At 53.3% G+C, this 23,004-nt stretch overlaps 1 protein-coding gene across 4 annotated transcripts in view; it reads left to right on the top strand.

Moving 5' to 3' along the window:
- Positions 1-20,246: 20,246 nt before the first annotated feature.
- Positions 20,247-23,004, top strand: part of CDH22 (cadherin 22) — a 135,171-nt gene continuing 132,413 nt past the window's right edge. For all 4 annotated transcript variants that reach the window (XR_012419475.1, XM_045363047.3, XM_045363046.3 and 1 more), the window contains exon 1: positions 20,247-20,482. The gene's annotated coding sequence lies outside the window, so the exon portion shown is untranslated. The remainder of the gene's footprint in view (positions 20,483-23,004) is intronic.

Below are 23,004 nucleotides of genomic sequence, written 5' to 3'. Positions count from 1 at the left end.
CGATGGGAGGCTGGCAGGCCTAAGGAGAAACCCAGGCACTGGCCCAGGGCCCCTCAGGGGCATCTCCTCCACTGGGGCTCACACAGCTCCATGGGTCCCTAGGAGAATTGCCGCAGCCCCAGCTCAGGGCGGGCCGGCAGGCGGGTCTCAGGGACCCCAGCAGAATTCTAATTTCTCATTTATCTCTGCAGCTTCTCCTGTGATATTAAAGGGGCGACGCTCTGCAGTTGGCTCCCAGGCTAATTGGATTTGGGCCTCCTCTCACTCCCTGGTGAGGGAGGGGGATGTGGCAGCCTTGATGGGGGAGGGGATGTTTGAGGACTTGGGCTGAGGCTGCGGTCCAAGGCCAGACTCCTGGGCTACAGTCCTGACCACCACGTGGCCTTCCTAAGCCTCTGCCCCTCTCCGGTCCCTGCATTCCCTCATCTGAGATGATGATAATGATGTTAATATTATTAATAATAAAAAACAACAACCATGATTTGCATAGCATTTCCTAGATGTAGACACTGTTCTTAGTGCTATTCAGGACAGCACTCCTCACCCCCTCATCGTAACAACAGCCCAGTGCATTAAGTATGATTATGTTCATTGCACAGATGAGTAAACTGAGGCATGGAGGGGTTAAGTAAGTTGCTCAGAGTACAGACAGCGCCCTCGGTGAATGTCTTTCAGGTTTGTGAGAGGCCTAGAATCCCAACTTTAAAAACCCAGTTATGTTCAAATAGACCTGAGGTGGGGGTATTACTGCCTGCACCCATTTCACAGATGGGGAAACTGAGGTCTGACCCATACGTATTTTTAGCTTTAATTTTCTGCGACTCCCACCAAGGGCTCCCTTCCCTCTCCTCCACCCCAGGGCCCAGGGCATTTCCAGGGTAGGAGACTGGGGCTTCAGAGGGTGCGTTCAGTGCAAGAGTCTGAGGTGGGGCAGGGGAACTTGCTCCCAACACCTGCCTTTCCTCCATAGGCCCCGCTTTTCTCCTTTTCTGAGCGGAGGCCTCTGTCCCAGCATCCTCCAGCCCTGCTGGGGTCCCTTGTCCCACACTGCTCATCTGGAGGGAGAACCTCACCTCCTTAGCACAAATTAATTCCCAGATGTACCCCAGATGCAAACCACACAGCTCTGCAGGTCCACAGTGGAATAATGGAGACAGGAGGAGGCCGTCCATGGGAGCCTGTTCCCCAGTGACCCTAGAGCCAGGCCCTTTACACATGTTGCCTCATGTCATCTTCATGATAGACCCACAAGCCAGTGCAGCTCCAATGCCCATTTTACAAAGAAACAGAGGCTCCCGTGGAACGTTCCAGGCCGGGCCACACGGCAAGGACCTGATTGAGCTGAGATTCAAACCCAGGTTTATCTTGATCCAGAACCTGAGCTCTGGATACATCCTCCTGTGCAAGAGAGAAGCTGAGACTCCTCCGGAAGTTCAGTGTCAGAGGGCCTGGAACTGGAGCCCAGGATGACTACAGTGGAAGGAGTCCCGCACTGGGAACTGGTAGACCTGGGTTTTGATCTCTACCTGGCCCCAGACTCACTGTGTAGTCCTGGGTGAGTCACTTGGCTTCTCTGAGCTCAAGGGTAAAATGCAGAAACCACAGTGCCTAACTTATGGGGCTGTTGTGTTACAGGAAGTACAAGCAAAGCACTTATCACAGTGCCTGACACGTAATAGGTACTCAACCCAGGCTAGCCATCATTCTGTGGACGTATTCATGCTCACCTCCCAAGGTAGCACCTGGGCAGAGCTTTGCTCTTTGTCATGGTCTCAGAGACTGCCAGAGCTAGAAGCATTGAGCACAATGCCCCTGCCTTGCAAATGGGGAAACTGAGGCACAGGGTTGCAACAAGTGAGTGGCAGGGCAAGGACTCAGCTCCAAGTGCCCCGGTGGCCTCCCTGCTCAGCAAGGGTGACAGTTCTCCTTCCAGTCTCCTTTTGCCCTGGGTGTCCGCATCTGTCTGTCCAGGCGTCCCTCTCTGAGAGGCCAGCTGGATGGCTGACCCCTGCAGCTCTTTCTAGTCCAGCCGCTGGCAGGAACCAGCCGGAATAAATGCAAAGAGACCCCCTCTGGAGGCTGCTCTTGCCGTGTCCCCCGTCCAAATGTTAATTTTGCCAGGGCCTTGATAAATCTTCCTGTCGTCTCCATCCGCTCGAGACATAGATTTCATCTTATTGAAAGGTGACACTTCTGCCCTTTGGTACCAGCTATCAATTTCAGGCGGCCATCAGAGTGGAGAGCAACGAAGAATCAGGCCCCATTAACTCCCCTTCTGCCACCAAATCCTTCCTTTAAACCTTTTGGGGCCCGCCCACTTGAGATGTCTGCTTCACCTGCCCTTCCAAAAAGGTGTCAGGACCTCGTCTTTAGCCTTTCAGGGCATGCCTGGCTGACTTACTTTCTCAGGCCTCCAGAGCCACTTTGCTGCCCAGTGGGCAGACTGAAAGAGTCAGGAAATTAATGTCCAGCTCTTAACTGATGACTCTTTGAAGCCAGAGTATAGGTACCGCAGATCCCTTACCCTTTGTTGGGGAGTGGGAGTGGATTACTCTGTGATGTGAGTTCTCTTCTCCCTCCCAGAATTCCCCAGCAGAGTTGAGCTCCAGTTGCCCACAGTAGTAACAGGCTTGATAAAGCACCCAGTATTGGCTGCCTGCCTTTTCTGTCTCACTTTCCCACTGTCCTACTGGTGCTTCCTGGGATCATTTCCTAAATAAATTACTTGCCCTTGAATCCATTTCTCAGGGTCTACTGTGGGAACCCAAACTGTGGGAACACCGAAGATTTTTTAGCATCTCAAGATGGAATGCACTCTACTAAGCAGTGGAGATACAAGAGGCCTGACGTGTATTGATTGCCCACTACATGGCAGGAATCATGTGTTTTGGCTTCTAGATCCATTTTTCATTCATGCTGCCAGACAGCTCTGGGAGGACTTGTCCCAGTTTTACAGATGAAGAAACATGCTCAGAGAGGTGAAGCGACTTACCCAAGGCCACACAGCCAGCAAACAAAAGAGTCAATATCCAAACCCAGAGAGCACACTGCCTTATCTACTCCATTCTACTGCCTCAGATAGGGGCATGAAATGGAGCCAGGGCTCACTTCTAGGTACAATCAGCAGTGCAGTTGGGTAAATTTCTCCTGAGGGCATACTATGAGGCAGGCAGCCTTCTGCAAGGTGCTTAGGACAGTGCAATGAAAAGACACAGTTCTTGTTCTCAAAGGGGCTGGAAGTGGTAGGGGAGATAGATCTGTGAAAGGCTGTATGGCTGGGACCTCTCCCAGAGTGCGCTGTAGCCTCTTCCCTGCAAAATCCCATCTTATAATCATAGGACATTCATGCAGGGGGGCAGCTGAGAGGTTGTCTATTTCAACACATTATTATATGGAGGCCACCGAGGCCTCAAGAGAGGCATTCACCCACAGTTCACTCCATGGCCAGGGCTCTCGTGTTTGAACTCAGCCAAAGATTTCTCCAACAGGGCCACAGAATTCCTCAGGCTCACAAGCATTCTGAAAACTCAGAAGTCTCTAAATTAAAACAAAAACAAACAACAAAAAAATCTTGTAACATAAAGTATTTAAACTTCTATATGAACTAAGGAAAAATTAATAATTATAGAGACTTAAGAGAAAATATTTGCATATCACAGGTAAAGGGTTAATAGCCTTAATATACAAAGAGCTTTTGCCAATCAATAAGAGAAAAACAACCAAAAAAAGGGACAAAAGATACCAGCAAAAGATGCCAGTGTAAGGAGTTAATGCAAGAGCTTTGGACTTCGGAGGATCCTGAGGGTAGTAAAACTGTTATTACTTGTTAAATAAATGCTTATTCATTATTAAAAAATCCATTTGGACTGTGGGTCGCATGCTACTGCTTGTTAAATCTGTTAAAGTGCTGGGAGTCCTCCCAGATGCCTTATTTACAGTTACAATGACAGAGAAAAGTGGCTGAATGCCAGAGTGACAACCCTGTTGTGGGATCCACTTCTTGCTCCCTCTGCCAGTTCTGTGCCTTTGGTCCCCCAGTCCCAAACAAAGAGGCCTTAGAGCCAAATTGCCCCTGCAGCTTGGGTAAGGCCGACTAAAGAGGAGTCTGGCCAGTGGTCAGAATGCATAGGCTCGGATCCTGGCTCTGCCCCTGTGTGACCTCCACTCTCATCTCTATAAATCAGTTTCCCCATTTAAAAATGGGTGGGTTGGCACCAGTGGTATTGGAGGTCACTGCCACACCAACAGGCTAGCATCCCGGGGTGAGGGTGGGGGTGTAGGGAGTGGTGGGAGGAGATTTGGCACCTACTATCTCTCGTGTCCCCACCTTTACACCATAGGGCAACTGCTGACCTCATTAACTGGAACTCAAGTAAGGAGCCCTTTTAAGCAACAAAGATTTCAACTTACAGATGAAAAGTCAAAAGCCCAGAGAAGAGCAGGCACCCACTTAAAGTTGCCTAGCCTCGTCAGGACCAGAGCCTGGGACTCAGGTTCCTTCCCTCCCTCCTTGGAAGGGAAGCAGAGAGGCCAGAGGCAGATCCAGAGGCTGGATTTTGCAGTTACTGGGAAGCTTTATCTGCTCCTCGCACTCAGCGCTGCCTCTCTCCTCCTCCTTGACTCCATGGAGATCCCCCACCCTCAGGGCCAGAAGCACCTTGCAGCAGGAGAAACTTGTCAGCCCAGCGGGGTCCTCCTGGTCCTCCCAGTCAGCCAGACTCCTCATCTCTGCTCTGAAGACAGCCTCTGGCCCTGAGTGAGCAATGCTGCGCTCCACGTGCTCCACGCCCCCTGATGCTCGCTGTGGGAGACACGGCCTTCCAGGTGAAGCATGGTCCTGTCACGAAGTCACCGGGAGGGGTACCCGAGTAGCAGGGAGCACCTACTGTCTTTCCTTTCCATGTGTTTTATGTCTCTTATCTTTCAACCCTCCTTCCATTGCTCCTGGGGGGAGGGGGGGTCAGTGTGTACCCCGTGATGGCAATGGGGAGATCAGGATTTGGGGCCAATTCTGCCACTTACTGTGTGACTCTAGGCAAGCCATGTCACCTCTCTGAGTCTCTCCATAACCAGGGCTGTTGTAAGGAAACAATTAGATAATAAATGAAAGGTATTAGCACAGTGCCTAGGACCTAGGCAGAGGTCGATAAAGATTAGCTCTTATTGTTATCTGAAAAATGGGATTAATAATATCTAGCCTAGGATTCTTGGAAGGGATAATGACATAATGCATCTGAAACATATGGCAACATAGCAGGGGCTCCTTTAGTGACCACACTGGGGCGAGATGACTCTGAAACAGGGACATTCAGCTCATTTTTGGGCAAGGGGCCTAATCTCATGACTCCAAATGCTCACCAGGATCATGGCTCCCTCATTAGCTCCCACCTGGGGCTGACTCTGGCCCTGGCCAGCCTTGGGGTGTCATCCAAGCTGGAGATGCCAGCCTCGAGGGTGGGTGGGAGCCGGGGACCCAGGAAGACACACATGATCAATACTAAGCCAATCTCTTACAAGATTCCCCCGGCCTCTGGTATCCAATCGTAAAGAAAATCACTCAGCACACTAGGGAGATGTGAAAAATGGCGCAGATTACAGTTTGGGATGTTCTGAGTGAGAGTGAGTGAGTCTGGGATTGTTTCCTGCAGTAAATAATTCATTCACTTTAAATTTCGTGGTTTTTTTTTTTTTCTCACCGGCTCCCTTCCTGCCACCTCTGTCTCACTGCCTCTCCTGCCAGCTCCCTCTCAAGTCCGCTCTCCGCCCTGGAGGCTCCCACCCCTACCTCGGTTCAGGCAACCCCCAAACCACCAAGGAGCTCATAATACAAATGTTTTGAGTCTGTTAATGACACTAATCGTCTTTTGCTGCTAATTAGTAATGCTGCCAAGGAAAACTTCTTTGTTAATGAGGCCAAGGGCCACCCAGGCAGGAAAGCCTAGTTGGAAAAGGTTGCAGCTCAGCTGGGAGCCAGGCAGGAGCCAGGCAGGCGGGCACCAAGGAGGCCCCTGGCAAGACCCTGTCCTTTGCCTCACATGCTACATCACCCAGAGAGGATGACTTGAGTGGGAGGCTGGAACTTGGGCAGGGGGCAGGTGAGTGGAGGCCAGGGAAAGAGATCTGGCTAGTGGTGGTCCCTTCAGCCCCATCATAGACACTGCCAGGCCCCAGATCAAAAGCATGGAACAACTCCAATCTGAGTGCCAGTTCTAAGACCCAGGGCTCAAATATGCGAATGGTGCACCCATGTGGAACCTCTTAGTACACAGTAGCGGAGGGTCCGGCAGACGACTGTTCAACAAGTAGACCCTGGGGAGGTGCTGGGTCCCCAAACGCAGATCAGACTCTGCCTTGATCTCCAGGAACGCCTAGCTTGGTGCAGGGAGACAGACAATAATGGCCAACATTTATCGATCACTTACTATGTGCTGGGCACTGAGCCAAGAATTTATGCCCACTGCTTCACTTATTCCTCCCCAAATCCCCATGAGCTGGGTACTTGTGTGGTTTGGAGCGTTTTTGTTTGTTTTTATTCTTCTGATAGGTAGTCTTTTTTTTTTTCCATTGTACGGATGAGAAATAGAAGGCACAGAAAGGTCAAATAACTGGTCCAAGAGCGCAATACAGCAGAATCAGTATGTGAACTCAGGCACCTGGATCTAAAGCCAGCTCTTTGAACCCAAGCCCTTTAACAGAGAAGTAAGAAGACGATTTTCATTCAGTGTGCACCAGTCTGGAATAGGAGAGGTTTGGGGGTTGTAGTCCTGGGTGATGAGTGAGGCTTCCAGGAGGGGGTGAGGTCTGGTTCTTGAGGGGTGCATAGGAGTTAGCTAGGGGAAGTAGGAGGGAAAGTAGAAAGGAATTCCAAAAGATGGGACATTGTGAGCAAAGCAGGGCAGCGCTCAGGTGGTCTAGCGATATCTGAGGGTAAGGAGTGCAGTGAGAATGGGGAGAGATCACTCTGGGGAGCCCGGGAGAGGGGCTGGAACCGCACCGAGGGCCATGAAGATCCATACAAGGAGAGCAGCAGAGAAGACCTGACTTCAGGACACTCCCTCTGGACTACAGGATGAAGGAAATTGTGAGAAGGACAGACAAGGGAGACTGGTGATAAAGAAGGAAAGGGCTGGCCAGGGATTGCACTGGGGCCGTGTGCTACTGGGATGGAAGGGGAGCAAGCAAAAGCTGATGGATTGAAAGTGGAAGCAGGATGGAGGAGACCAGGAAGGCCACAGCAGGCTCTTAGGAAGATACGAGGAGGGCCACCTTTCTTCTCCTCCTCAGGGAGACATGCTAGGCATCTCGGGATGGGGACACAGCCTGCCTATTCAATCCCAGCTTGAGCTGCAGAGGGGCCAGACACCGGGAGCTGATAAGGCAAGAAGTGCCCCCAGCCTGAAAGGCCACCTGGCCAACTATATCTTCTCCCGTGGCACCTGAAACCCACCATTTCAATTTCATTCCCTTGGATTAAGCATTGCCTGTTCTCTGGTAGGGAGATCATATCATACCATGAACTCTTTGGAGACAGCATTGAGGACTCAAGTTACATATCATTGTTTTCAGGGGCAGCTTTCTGGGGTTCCTCCAGACAGAATAAATTGTTCCTTCCTCTGTGGTCCCAGAGTGCCTCATATGGATGCACAGCCCTGATGATACTGGAGTAAGGTTTTTTCTGTCTGTCTTCTGTATTAACCTGGGAGCTCCTGGAGCAAGATAACAGAGCAAGATCACAAAAGATCCTTTGTTTTGTATGTGTTCTTGCAAATGAGCATGATTTTGTATAAATGCAGTTTTTCGTATGTATCTCCCCTCCTAGACTATGAGCCCTCTGAAAGTGGTCACTTGTCTTATTTTATATTGTTTTATTTTATTTCAATTATCATAAAGTAACATTGACTTTCTTTGGGTGTATAGCTCTATAAATTTCAACACATATATAAATTCATAGACCACCATCTGAATGCACATTTAATTCAAATAGATGGCATTATGCTATAGATCCCAGTTGGTTCCTCATTCCTTTCATCTCATGTTTTAAAGATCCATCTATGGCCGTCTCCGCACTTGTCTAACAGTTGCCAGGACCTCTGCAGGGTGTGTCTCCCATGTCTTCCTCTCCACTCCCCCAGGGAGAAGAGGTGGGTTGCCTCCAACTCCCCTCACCATGATGTGGGCACGAGAATCCTCAGACTTGTTCCTCTCAGTCATGCTGATAATTTCACTGAGATTTACACCAGGAGCAGAATCTTTGGGCCATAGGGGTATCATATAAATAATGATCTCTAAATGCCGTGTCACTCACAAGAGTGTCCTGGCCCATCTTGGAAGATGACCCATAACAGGCTGGGTGGAGCCAGCACATGCCACTAGGGCTATGCCAGGTGTTTAAATGTTGACATCTTTCCATTCTGGTGGGCAAATAGGTACTTACCTGTGTAGAGTTTCCCAAGGGCTCAGCCTACCTCCTTGACACCCAGCTCTACCCCAGAACACCTGAGTCTTCCCAGGATCCAGCAACTAATGGGTTACAAGTTGCCCAGCAGGGCCCCCAGGGTCTTGCTCCAATGGCCATTATTAACTATTACACATTTTGAATATCATCCTTATCCATAACCCTGTGCAGGGGAACGAGGCAGAGAGGGGCTCAGAGGTTGAGATCCAAGTCCTCTTCAGCCAGCCTTGGCAAGCCCCCTCTGCTTGCTGGATTCCCACAATGCAAGATCAGCGCTCGCCAGACTTTCCTGAAACATTCTTCTACAGCCTCTTAGCCACTCTGGGAGCTGGGAAGTGGTTCTCCTCATTTGACAGATGAAGAAAGAAGAAACAGGCCCAGAGAGCGGAGGTGACTCGCCCAAGGTCACACAGTGAGCAAGGAACAGAGCTGTGACCCAAGAGATTGAAGACCAAGGTGAACCCAACACACTCCTGCTCTGAAGGTCCCCACACCACAACACACCACACCACACCACATGCAGTAAAATGCACCAACTCCCGCTTCAGACCTCTCCTATGCATGAGTAGAGGAGAGGTGAACAGAATTGGTGCTGACTAGTTGGCACAATGCTAGATTTTGTAGACATTTAATTAAACACCCATTAATTTTGATTTTGCAGTTTTCCTTTTGTATTTTGGAGCTTATCTTTTCTTTTTTCCTTTTCACATGTCAAACTTTTTCATAGGCCCTTGACAACTGCTTGAATGCTCCCTGTGGTACAGGGCCAAGTCCTATCTCTCTGTCTCAGTCTTGGGACTTTTGGAGACCCTTAGGCTGTGGCCAATCTGTGGAGAAGGGAGCACAAAGATCAGTTAGCTGAGGTGCTCTCCTTAAGGACCTCAGGTCTGCCTCTGAGACTCGACATCCCCAAAGAAGAAGGTTCCCCATCGCAGGAGGTCTGTGCTCTGGCAGGTTTCAGGAGCTCAGCACAGAGAGAGTCTCAGGCCCAACAGCGGGTGGGAAGAGTGCATTCATTGGGGGGAGGCTGGAAGTTATTGGTGAATCTTTTTAAAAGGTGGGGAGGTGGGGTAAAGTGGGGACCTGGAATGCCAGGATTCCAGGCTTAGGGCCTTGGTCCAAATTAATAATAACGCCAATGATACCTACCTCTGTTAAGCACCTACTGGATGCCAAGCACCATACTCTTATCTTGTTTAATCTTCATGACATCTGTGGGATTCAAGCAGGGCAGATAAACAAAATATTTAACCTTTAGTACAGCACGTAGGATCAATCAGAACATTCACCACTGAGGCTGCAGCAGGTCCTCATGGCCCCCAGAGGAGCCAACCTTTAGTTTTTGGACCTTGGCGAGAGGAGGTGTCCCTAGGTAAAATGGGAGCAGGAGAGAACATTTGGTCCATGGGTTGGCCAGGACAAACATATTGCAATCTGTGTGTGTGTGTGACAGAGTCTCGCTCTGTCACCCAGGCTGGAGTGCAGTGGCATGATCTCAGCTCACTGCAGCCTCCGTCTCCTGGGTTCAAGAGATTCTCTTGCCTCAGCCTCCTAAGTAGCTGGGATTACAGATGCCTGCCACGATGCCTGACTAATTTTTTTTTTTTTAATTTTTAGTAGAGACGAGGTTTCACCATGTTGGTAGGGCTGGTCTCAAAATCCTGACCTCAAATGATCTGCCCACCTTGACCTCCCAAAGTGCTGGGTTTACAGGCATGAGTCACCATGCCCGGCCCCGTATTGCCATATTTTAACAAGCCCGGCTGAATATTGGTTCAGGTCATAGGCACTACTACCATCTGTTCCATTTTACAGTCAAGGAAACTGAGGCTCAGAGAGGTGCCACCTCTAGTGGGGAGGTGCTACCTGAATTCAGACCTAGGGAGGCTTCGCTCCAGGGTCTGCACCTTGAACCATTACGCTTCTAATGTTTAACTACCTTGTCCCAGGCCCAGGCACTCACATTCTGGCTACTTTCTCTTCTCCCCAAAGGTTTCCCTGCAGCTTCTGGACTCAAAGGGCCAATGGCAGCTCAGGCAGGAGGAAGGGAAGGGTTAATTGGGCCACAGCCCAGGGCAGGCACAGCACCACTCTCGGGCCTGGCAGCCTCTGGCACCTGCCCTGGCCTTTCATCTCCACAGGCTCCAGGTGAGAGAAGCCAGAGTCAGACCTGCCAGGGACCCAGCAGCGTGGCTTCCCTTTGATTCCCATGGAGCCCAGAATCAAAAGCAGGCGGCAGTGGCCAGTGCCTCAACATCCCCCGGATGGCAGCCCCATGCTGCCCTTTTCCCTTAACCACCAGCCTGGCCTGAGCCTCTGCAAGGTGAGGCTGGTGGGGGTCCCAACCTGTGAGATTCTCAGGGGACAGGCCAGAGCCAGAGAGAGGCTGAGGGATGCTCTGGGGCAGAGGGGAAGGAGGGACAGCAGTGCAAAGCATGGGTTCAGGCCCAGGACCAGTTGTAGGGGGTCAGGGGGAGTTCCAGGAGGCTGGAGGGGGAAGAGCGTGGGCTCTGAGAAGCACAGAGCTTGACCATGGTCCTTCCCGGAGGTGCTGGCAACCTCGTGGGGTTCAGGTCTCAAGGTGAGAGCTGCAGGGGGCTGGTGAGAAAAAGCAGCGAATTTAAAAGGAATTAGTCAGGAGGAGGTGACAGGCCCATTCTGAAGCAAGATGAATGGGTTTCAGTTGGCGAAAATGATTCTAATTTATAATCTGCTTCTTGCTGCCGCTCGCCAATTAATTCTCTATAGATACATAAATAGGCCGCATGTTTGCTTTGCTTCAAACGTAATAAACATTACACTCTGTCCCCTTCTTTTGTGCCGGTTCCTGTCATGGCATTAGTCCCCACAGCTAATTCCTCACACCTGTCTTTGCCGCTCAGGGGAGCAGGGCTGAGTGGGGAGGAAGTGCCCAGCTCCAGGAAACTCGAGGCATCAGGAGATAAATTGCCGATCCAAAAGCTGCCAACACCCGCAGCAAGCCCGGGCTCCCCACTCAGGAGACGCCCAGGCGGGGAGGGAGGGAGGGAGGGAGGCACAGGGGAGTCCCCCCATCCTCTTTTCGAGACTCCTGTGTCACACTCTTTGGTGTGGTGACCATCTTCCTAATGAGGGATGGAGGGAGGCATAAGATGCTTCCTCCCATCTGTAGCCTCAGCCCGCTGGGTTCCAGACACACCAGGCCCACTCTGCTTCAAGCTTTTGCACTTGCCATTCCCTCTACCCCAGGGAATGACTCCTTTACATCATTTTTTAAATTTCTGAGTCTCACTCTGTCACCCAGGCTGGAGTGCAGTGGTGCAATCTCTGCCTCTCAGGTTCAAGCGATTCTCCCGCCATAGTGTCCCGAGTAGCTGGGATTATAGACACATGCCACCATGCCCAGCTAATTTTGTATTTTTAGTAGAGACAGGGTTTCACCTTGTTGGCCAAGCTGGTCTCGAACTCCTAACCTCAAAGAGGCCTGCCTCGGCCTCCCAAAGTGCTGGGATTACAGGTGTGAGCCACCACGCCTGGCATTCTTTGCATCTTTCTTCATGTTTCACCTTCCCAGTGAGATATTTCCCTGACCACCCCCCCCACTTCCTAAAACTGACACCCCCTCTTCAACTCTCCCCATGCTCCTTTCCAGCTTTTAATTTTTCCTTGGTACCATCACCCTCTGACATTATATGTATTTTGTGAATTTATCTTGTCTATTTTCCTCCCCAACTGGAATGTAAGAGCCCCTGAGGTCATCCCCACATTTGGTGCTATATTCTCAGTGCTTGGCATGTAGTAGATGCTCATTAATATTTGTTGAATGAATGAATGAGTTGGGGAGGGAGTGGGAGGGAGCAGCAGATGGGAGCCACAGATTGAAATGACACCTTACTTCTCGTCATCTCATCTGACCCCTGAGAGATGGCAAAACTGAGGCTAGGGGAGGCGAGACTTGCCCAAGATGACACAGCGAGTTAGTGGCAGGGCTGGTACTAGGATCCCAGTCCTTGGCCCTTCTCTAAGGCAGCTCAGGCCAGGAATACACCTCCCAAACGTCCTTCCAGGTGGGGTGTTGAGGCAACTGAAACTCAGGGAGGTGACGTGACTTGCCCAAGGTCACACTCATTTAATCACCAAAATGATTGAGTACCTAATATGTCCCAGGCAAGGTTCTAGGAGACGAGGATGTAGCAGCAATCAGGACAGAAAAGATCTCTGCCCTCCCAGAACTCACATCCTAGAGAGAGAAACTGGCATTGGGTGAGTTAATAAATAAATGTAAATGTTAGGAAGTGGTAACAGCTCAGAATTTAAAGCAGGGTGAAAAGATCATGTGATGTCACGGCAAGATGGAATAGAGGTGAAGTGCCATTTGCCGTGGGTTGGTCAGGGATGTTCTCTGTAAACAGGTAACAGCTGAGCAGGAGCGCCACTGACAAGAAGGAGACAACCTTGTGAGCACAGAACAGGACCGGGACTTCCACTTGGATCTGTCTGCTCCAAAGCGTGTATTTTTCCCCACTAAAAATGAGCATTCCTGGCAGTAAGGAGCACTATCGGGTGAAGGAAGAAGCACTCAGCTCTGAGTGGGTGAGGTATGAGTTGAAGTCTGTTTTTGTTTTTTTGTTTTTTTTTGAGACAGAGTCTCGCTCTGTCGCCCGGGCTGGAGTGCAGTGGCCGGATCTCAGCTCACTGCAAGCTCCGCCTCCCGGGTTCACGCCATTCTCCTGCCACAGCCTCCCGAGTAGCTGGGACTACAGGCGCCCACCACCGCGCCCGGCTAATTTTTTGTATTTTTTAGTAGAGATGGGGTTTCACCGTGTTAACCAGGATAGTCTCGATCTCCTGACCTCGTGATCTGCCCGTCTCGGCCTCCCAAAGTGCTGGAATTACAGGCTTGAGCCACCGCGCCCGGCCATGAGTTGAAGTCTGAAACCTCGGTGAGAGAGAACAGATAGCAAGGGATGGAGCAGAGGTGGCTCAGCCAGAGACCACAGGGGCAGAGGCCTGGAGGTGAAAGGCCTGGAGGTAGGAATGAGACCTTCAGGCAGAGGTGAGCTGGCTCTAGGGGAAGCAGGGAGCAAGCCCTGATTTGTATTGTTTATCATTTCTTTTTTGTGGTGTAAATATTCTCAACCTGGCCAATTTCAAGGGCTTGCCAACCTGGCTTGCAAAATTCCTGGGAAAAGACTCTAACAATTGGCTTCGATAAGCCAACACAAACCAGTTCCAGCACACCACTGCTTCAGGTGTCAATCAGAGGGTGGCCAGGCAGCATCCACACAGGGAAGAAGCAAGACATGGTTTGGAAAAGTACGTGTGGAGCAGAGAGTCCTGGATCCCAGAAAGGCTCTTGGTCATCATGACATTTTCCCCCACCACTCCTCCTTTATTTTATGCAACAGAAAACCAAGGCCAAGAAAAGAAGGAACTATAGACGTGCCCAAAACACAGAGAGAGTTGAGGTCGGAGCCACAGCCGGAAGATCTTAGGCTTCTCAGGATATCTAGCACTTTCTCCGTGGCATCCAACTGCCTGTTCCTAAGAAGTCATCATCTGTGATGGCCCCATCAGGCTTGAGAGTCAAGGAATCTGCTACCCATGAGAGGCGGGAGGAGGGAAGCAAACAGGGACATGTGTTGTAGGTCCAATGGAGGTGGGAGAACTTCATGCCACCTGCTGGTTTAGTACTTAAGCTGGATTTCAAAAGATAAATAGGAGTTTTCCAGCAAAACAAAGGAGGAGAGGGAGCTCCAAGTGGCAGGGACAACATTAAAAAAGCTCAGAGTGGATAGAAGCTAAAAGAGTTTGGCACTACCAGAATATAAGGTGCAAGAAGGAAACAGTGGGAGAGGAAGCTGGAGAGGCAATGCCCTGTTCCTCATGCTGAAGCCATAATGGTGGGCTTTCAGGTAGCTGCAGAGAAGCTATTTTTAGATGGGTACCCCCCTCTTGCCAGAACCAGATGAATGAAATCGTCCGGCAAAGTCCACTTCCTCACGGGTGAGAACCTGCAGGTGAGGGAAGGCCTGGGTTCTGTGGCATGTTGGCCCCAGCCCTTCTGGTGCTCAGCAGGTCACTCGGCCCGGGGTGGGTCCCTCATCCTCATCCCCTTGCAGATCCCCTTTCGCTTCCCACTGGCGGGTCTTCTCCAGGCCAGGAATAGAACCTCACATCTGACAATCCTCAGCGGTGTTTAAATTTAATGGGCCTTTCTGCTTTTTTCTTCCTCAGCACCTGGGCTGGGCGCTCTGCAGCAGCCCTGAGGAGAGGCAGGTGAATAATTCAGGGAGAGTCGGTGTTTGAAGTGTGTGTGGGGAGTGTGGCAGGGCCGTCTCACCCCACCACCCCAGGGAAGGGGGTTCAGGAGGGAAGGTCCAAGTGCTCAGTTTCTGCTCTACTCTGCTCTGTCTTTAGGGCCTTTCAGGGAAGCTCAGGGGACTCTTATTCCCATCTCCACGCAGCCACCTGCAGTGTCAGGCCTCAGGGCTGCAGAAGCTGTCTAGGGCTGACAGGAAGGGAGAGGGAAAGGGGGGAGGCACGTCTTTCCCAGTGGCTTTGGATCTGGGTCCAAAGAGAGAGACAGAAAAGAGACAGAGTGTGTATAGGAGGCAGAAGGTTGGGACCTAGCCCCAAACAGAGGTGACAGGAGTAGGGTTAGGGACCTGGGATGTGAGCTGAGATGTGCATGCCCAGAAGAGCTCCTGGTGTAAAGCTGGATCCTGGCCTGGGCCATAGCCACTGTCCATGGTGCTGCCGTTGTGCTCGGGCCCTGGATGGAGTGCCAAGTTCACAAAGCTTGCAACTTGGCAGGAGCTGGCCTCCTACTTTTCCCACCCGGCCCCACCCCAGCCCACCACAGACAAAGTAGCCTTCCCATTTTCTAACTTCGGCACCTTTCCAGCATTTGCATTCATTTATTCACGCATACATTTAACAAGTATTTATTGAGCATCTACTATGTGCTGCATTGGGAGGATAGTGCAGTGAACAAAACAGACTCAATTCTTAAGCTCCTAGAACTTGTGTTCCATCCCTGCACCCACTTCCTTCAGGAGAAAGAGGGGAAAGGAGAGGAAGGAGCTGGCCTTAAATTCCTGTTCGTCCCCTGACTTGGTCTGAGTCGTCCAGCAAGGCACTTTCTCTCCCGTCCAGCAAGTCCACTTTCTACCGCTGGTTTCCCCAGCGGTAGCATGGGGATGATAACCCTGTTTTGTGAGTAGTTGCTGTTGTTCTTCTTATTAATTACAGCAAACACTTATCCTAAGTGCCTTACAAGGATTTGCTCATCCAGTCTTCACCATCTCTATTTTACTATAAGGAAACTGAGACGTGGAGAAGTGAAGTCACTTGCCCAGGGTGACACAGTGGCAAGGGGCCGTGATGGGATTTGAACCCAGGCAGTCTGGCTACGGGGTCTGCGAGGATTAACGCGATGAGGTGGAGGTGTTTAAGGGCGCAGTGGCCTCGGCCCCTGTGGCTCCCGCAGGCTCGCCCCTTCCCCTCCTGGAGCCCCCAGCCATGGTCTGCTTCCCCGTCCCCACGGGGTCCCCTCCCCCTCCCTGCGCTCCCGTCGGCCCCGGCGGCGGAGGAAGCCGGCTCCGCAGAGGCGTAGAGCGCCGGGAGTCCCCGGTGGGCGCCCTCGTTCGGGTCCCAGGTCCCTCTGGGGAGGGGCTGGGGGTGTGCCCCGGCTGCTCCCCATGCCCCCCGGCGGGCTGACGGCCCCGTCCCCGCGCTGACATTTCTTTGCTTGTTCATGTCACGGCCCTTCAGTCTGCGCAGTTTTACAAATGTGCTGGCGAGATGAAAGGCGCCGGGAACAGCGACTGGAGAGCAAGTTCGGAAAAGCTTTTAACTTCCAGCTCCCACAGACAAAGCGGGAGGAGGGGGAGGAAGGGAGGGAAGGGAGGGGAAGCACAGAGTGGGGAGCGTAGAGGAAGGGAGGGGGAGGAGGGGAGTGGGAAGGAAGGAGGGAAGGAGGAAGAGGAGAAGGAAGTGTGGGGAGAAGAGATAAAGGGAAAAGGGGCGGGGGCGGGGGGCGGGGTATGGGGCGGGATGAGGACAGAGAGAATCAGAGTAGGACAGGCAAGAGGAGACAGAGGGAGATTGGGTGCCCCGAAGAAACAGAGATGAGAAGAGACAGAGAACCAGAGAGAGGGAGACAGACACGGGGGCAGAGAGAACAGGACAGAGAGGGGGGAAACGGAAAGAGAAAGACAGATGCAGGGACACAGCTAGGAGATAAGCAGATCGGGGGAGGGGAGAAGGGTGCTAGAGAAGATGTAGGGGCAGGTAACAAGAGACTGACACCCATTCAGAAACAGTCAGAGAGACCAGAGACACTGAGGGGGAGAAGACAGAGACAGGAGTGGAGGGAGTCAGAGAAGGGAGGATAGATGGACAGTGAATGAGAAGGTGACAGACAGATAAAGAGATGACAGAGAAGTGTAGAGAAGAAGAGGAAAAGAGCCAGGGAGAATAGCAGAGCCTGGAGCTAAGAGCAGCCTCCCCACCCCCAATACACACGCATACACACACCCTTCACTGACACCTGCTCAAACTCACAGGCTCCCTGGAGCAGACCCTGCTGTTAGGGCACTCAGACTAGAGCAGGGGCTCTCAACTGGGGGTGACTTTGCCCTTCAGGAGACATTTGGCAATGTCAGGACACATTTTTAGTTGTCACAACTGGGGAGGGGGTGTGCTGCTGGCATCTAGTGGGTAGAAGCTGGGGATGCTGCTAAGCATCCTACATGGGACATGCCCAATGACAGAGAATTATCTGGCCCAAATGTCAATTGAGCCAAAGCGGAGTGACCCTGGGCTAGAGAGAGAGAGATGGCCATGCACCCAGATGACTACTCCAGGGGAAAACGTGTCCCATGTGCCAAGACAGGGCTGTGTGCCCTTCTGATGGACTGGGAAGAAGAATTCTCACATGCGCCTCCTCCTGGAATCCTTCCCTCGCCATGCTTCTCTCCCCAAGTCCTTCCTTACCCTACCCAGTCCCTGGAGGAGTGGTGTCTCCCTTGTTTGTAGACTCACCACACGATATAAAAAAGCACAGGTTCAAGCTCTAACTACAAAGCACTCGGCATTTTATTTGCCCAGAGGCAGTACTGCACACTAGTTCAGTGTGCAGGCTTTGGTCCCAGCCTGCCTTGGTTTGAATCCCAGCTCTGCCACAAACTAATTGTGTGACCTTGGGCACATTTCATAGTTGCTCTGTGCTCAGTTTCCCCATATTAAATTTATAAATTTGTTGAGAGCAAAAGGAACTAATCTGTGTAAAACGTTTAGGAGAAGGCTTGATACATGGCACAGGTTCACTAAATGCTAACTATTGTTACTATCATCTCATTTTCTCTTCACATCAACGCTGGGGGAAGTGGCTTGCCCATGGGTCACACAGTCTGCATGTGGCAGAGCTGCTCTCAGAGCCCCGGTTTGCCCAGTTCTTCCTCTGTCACACCACACTGCTTCTTGCTGCACCTTCCACACTGCAGCAGAAGTCCCAGCTTACCTTCTCCCAGACCAGAGTAAGAGATCTGAGCCAGGCCCAATGCATCAACCTGATCTCCCTACTTGCCATCTGAATGATCTTGCTATTTCAACGCTGTGTCTCAGTTTCCTCATTTGTAAAATGGGCTAATACTAGTACCTGGTTATTGTGAGGACTTAAAAGCAAAACTATGGCACACAGCAAGTGCTCAGTAAACATTCAGTGTGTTCTCAGAGCTTAGCCGAAGTGCTCACAACAGAGTGGATGCTCAGAGAAAGTCTGTTGAAGGAAGAATTGGAAATAATGGTAGAATGAGCCTGAAATTAGGAAACATTGGGATAGGAAAACCTGAGGGCCTAATAAAGAGTCATGGGGAGCTGGATGCAGCAGCACATGCCTGGTGTCCCAGTTACTTGAGAGGCTGAGGCAGAATGATCACCTGAGTCCAGGAATCGAGCCTGGACAACATAGTGAGACCCATCTCATAAAAAAGAGAGAAGAGAGAGACCAGAGCAAAAGAGAGAGATGTGACAGCAGTTCATTCAATAACATTTATTGAGCACCTACTGTGTGCATGTAGATGTGAGAGCAACAGTGTCCCAGGCCAAAACAACCTGTGGACAACTAAGTAGGTCTGACTCTGGAGATGAATAGCACACACCGGGGCCTGGAGGAAGAGGCGAAGAGGGAGTGGGAACTGGAGCAAACAGCAAAAGTGAGTCAGAGCAGGAGGAGAGAAAGAAAAGTGAAGAGATGCATCTGGAAGGCTGGCCTCTGGTCTCCGAAAGCATGAAAGAGTGGAGGCTAAGAATAGAGAGGAGAGGGATGTGGAAAAGGAAGACAATAGAAAGGCAAGGCTGGAAGAGATCAATGAAGGGAAATAAACCAAGAGAAGGACTTAGGGGAGGGAACAGCCTGGCACAGTGGAGAATATATCTCAAAATAAATAAATGAATGACGGAGTTTAGTAGGAGGGGCCGGAGGGGCAGCTAGCAGGAGAGGTGATTCCAATAATCAGGGAGAAGGACTAGGGTGTGGAGATGGAGATGGAAATTGGGAAAGGAGGCGAGGAGGAGAGAAGGATAGGGATGAGGTAGAGCCGGGGTTCCTGGAGGGCCCTGCCCCTTCTTTGCCATGAACTTCAGCAGCTGATTGTGGGTGATTAAATGGCTGGTCATTGGCAGCTTGGCAGGACAGAGGTCTGCAGCTGTCCAGTCTCCTGTTATCCTTCACCCACCTATCTGGAAGCCATGGGGAGTAGGGGGCGGGTAACTCCTAAGGGGACCCACAACCCAAGATAAAGTGTGGGTCGATGGGAGTCACTGGTCCTATCCTACCATCAACAACCTCATATTGAAAACTCAGGAGTGGGGGTGGGAGGGTCTCCTCCATTAGGCCTCATCCCAGAGAGATGAGGCAGTAAGGAGAGCCAGGCAGCAATAGAAAGAAACAGGACCAGGTGGAAAAAACATCAGGGAGCGGACCAGCCGGATTTTTTAAAGAACGGAAAACCCGACTAGCAAGGAATTTCTGGGCAGTGGGAAGATTTTATTGGGAGACTTCTCCAGGTCAAGGTGGCACCAAGTTAAGGATGGAGGCGTCTTGTCTTGCCTGCTTACTTTGTTGGTTACAGGGATGTCCAGCAGAACCCTCCAGAGGAAAAGCCCACAAGGTTCTCTCCCGGGTACACCCGACCTCCCACCTGCCTGGGGACTCAGCCCTAGGCACCTGGTCTCTGTCCACCTCAATGCACAGTGACTGTTTCTGAACTGGCCGATCTGGTCTGTGCAAGGGGCCTTTCTGGGCAGCAAGCCAGGGGTGGCCACTGGAGAACACTGCTCCTACCCTCGCCTGAGGCCCCGCTCCTCTGAAGGCGGCCTGCCGTGGTAGTCGGGGGCGGAAATGGGAAGCCGTAGTTGCAGTAAAATCAGGTGGGGGAATAGGCTCCGGTCTCAAGCTGCGGCCACCGGGGGAGCTGCCAGGCGGGGAGGTAGATGGTCCCCCTCCTGGGGGCGCTCCCTCCGCGCGGATCTAGGGTTGGAGGAGGGAGGGGCACTGTCCCCTGTGGGGTTTCCTGGGACTGGGCCGCCCGAGAGAGGGAAAGGCCGTCCCCTCGTGGCGTAGGAGGGGCGCGATCCTTGGGGCGGGGGCCGGGGCTCCCCGGCTGCGGGGGTCCGGGCCCGGCGGCCGCCTGCTGCTCGGCACTGTGCGGCGCTCCTGCCCGGCGGGCGCTGCATTCTCCGAGTCTCCACCAGAGGCTGCGGGAGGAAGGAAGGGATCCGTCCCTTGCACACTTCCCCCCTAGTCAGACACGCACACTCCCTCGCTCCCGCTCGCTCGCTCACTCCCTCGCTCTCTCGCTCTCTCGCTCACACACACGCGCGCACACGCCGCCGCGGCTCCCCCTCTCTCTCCCGCTCTCCCTCCGGCTCCTCCGGGCGGCCGCGGGGCTCCGGACTCGCCCGTCGCCCGCGCCGGGGCTTCCGCCCCACGCAGCGTCCCGAGGCGGCAGGACTGGGGGGAGCCCCGGGCCGCTCCCCGAGGTAAGAGCGCGGAGTGCCGCGGGAGGGGCGGCCGGATCGCGGCCGAGGGGAGGCTGCCCGGCGGGGAGGGAGCCCCCTGGTCGGCGGGAGCGGCCGGGCAGGCGGCGCGGGGGGCGAGCCTCCAGCCGCAGGAGGAGCCGGGGTGCCTGCGCCCGGCCCTGCGCGCCCCCTCCTCTCGGCGGGGCGGGCGGGGAGGGAGTTTCCCACGTCCAAACTTTCCCCGGCGCGGAGCCGAGCCGCCTCTCGGCCCAAAGCCCGCAGCCCCCACCCGTCCCCACAACCTCGTCCGTCGCGCGCCCGGGAGCCTCCGGGACCCCCGCGGGCCGAGGGGTGGCAACGCCAGGGGCCGAGCCGGCGCTCCAAAAGGAGCTGGGAAGGTGGCGCACAGCCCTGACGCGAAGGCTGGGACCCAGGCGTTCCCGGTCCCCCAACCCTGCTAGCGGGGCTCGGCTCCCCGGCCCCTCCCAGAGGCGGGGTCCGGGGCCGGGAAATACCGCACGGCGCGAGCGTGTGCGCGCGGTGTGTGTGTGCGAGGTCGTGCCGCGTCCGGGGGCACCCGGAGGCTGACTCCAGCCGCGGCGACACGCATGGCTCTGGCCCCCTCTGAGCCGGGGAACCGGCCCACAGGGACCCCTGCCGGCCCCACCCGCGCGACCCTGTTGCCCTCTGGCCGTCGGGCGGGCTGGCGGTGAGCGAGGACCAGCGCTGCCCTCTTCCTTAGGACTGGACTTCGGAGACACCGTCCCCGATTCGGAAGAAGGACGGGGCCCCCGACCGCCTAACGTCCAAAGAGAGCGCCACTTAGGGCTAACCCTCGGGGGCCGCGGCGTTTACTGGGAAGAGTGGACTGCGTGGGCGCTCAGGGTGCTGGGCAGCCCTGGGTGGGCACAATGTGGACCCGTCTCGCTCGCGCCTCCCGGCTGCCTCTTCTCTGGCACTGTCGGGCCCTGTCCCAGGCGTGGCTGCAGCGGGCAGAGCTGATCCAGGGTCCCCCGAGGTCTCCCCGAGGTGCAGGGCACCCCCTTGTGGCGGGCAGAGAAACTGCTGTTTGAGGCCGCTCAGGGCTTCCAAGGCGCTCGCTCCTGGGAACCTCTTCTCTCCCACCCCTTCGGGTGTCGCCAGGGTTGCGAATGCCAGCTTCTTTTTCCCTGGGGCTGATTCCAGCACTCCCCAGCTTTCTGGAGCTGGCCAAGGTGCCCCCAGCACAGACAGCGGCTCATTCGAGGGCTTTGGCTGTTGCCAGCTCTCTGTGGCCCCTCCAGTCAGGTTCAGGATCTCATCCTCTTCTCCCACTGGTCAGCGCCACTACCCTATATCAGCATCACCACTGCCCTGGGGCCCAAAGGCTCCACCCTAACGACCATGACTCTTTGTCCTTCATTAGTATCCCGTGTATGTGTCCTTCAGTGCCCACTCCGTCCCCCTCAGTTGCCTCTAGTCTACAGCCCTTGTTGAAATTTGGCCTCTACACCCATAGTGACATTCTTTGGTCTTTGCCCATAGATGACCATTTCCCCGTCCTCCAGGACCCATCTTCTGTCCTGTCTGCCTCAGTTTTTCTGTAGCACTCACCTGTTCCCTGCCCCAGTCATTTCTCTACTTCACCCTTATTTCCCTCCTTGTCCCAGTGTCTGGAACTCTCCTCTTCCATTCCTCCTGGAAGGGAAGGGCATTGCCAACATTTAAACACTGCTTCCTGGAGATGTCCATGTGCCCTTCTGGGACCACCACTGCCAGTGCCTCGGGGGCAGGTACTTTATAAAGCCAGCCAGGTCTCTCTCAGCTAAGGGACACCTGTACCTCTTGTGCGTCCCCATCAGGGGGCCCCTGGAGATGAGAACCCCTTTCCCTATTCCTAACTGTGATCAGCATATTGGAGACCACCTGGGCTGCCCTCTTTTCTATTTTCAAGGATTGGCAACAGCGGCCCGAGGTCACATGGTAAGCTATACCCAGAGCCAGAATAGGAACCCAGGCATCTTGACTTCCAGGCCTCACCAACGCTCCTTATGTGTTGGGTAGGCCTGGGGCAAAACAGAGCCATTTCTTGGCTTCATGCTGCAGGCAGGACAAGAAGACGCTTGCTTAAATCCAGCATGAAGTGTTCAAGTTAGACCCCAGTGCTCCCAGTCCAGTGCGGGAAGAAAGCTGTTGAATGCCTTTAGCAGAGAAGCCAAGTAGCAGAAGCAGAGGACAAAGTTTGGCCCCTAAAAGTGTGTTGTGACCTCCGGGTGAGTCACAGCCTTTCTGTCAAAAGGGTGGCTGTGATCTCAGGATGTTTCTGGTCGTGCTCTGGAATAATCATACCTGGAGGCTGGAACCCCCGATGCCCCTGCTGCTTCCCCAGGCATTGGTCTTTCTGAGGGCTTTGCAGGAGCGCTGCTTTCTGAAGCCCTCTGACAGGGGCCGGGCCATAGCTGGGGCAGGGAGCCCAGGAGGGCCCGTCTCTTCCCGAGTTGGCAAAGTTTGGAGCAGCCAGTTTATTTACCACATGGGCGATAAGAGTCAGCCAATTAAACTTC

Source organism: Macaca fascicularis, chromosome 10, assembly GCF_037993035.2.
Source record: "Macaca fascicularis isolate 582-1 chromosome 10, T2T-MFA8v1.1".
In the NCBI taxonomy this organism is placed as follows: domain Eukaryota; kingdom Metazoa; phylum Chordata; class Mammalia; order Primates; family Cercopithecidae; genus Macaca; species Macaca fascicularis.
This window is presented reverse-complemented; position numbering and strand designations above follow the sequence as displayed.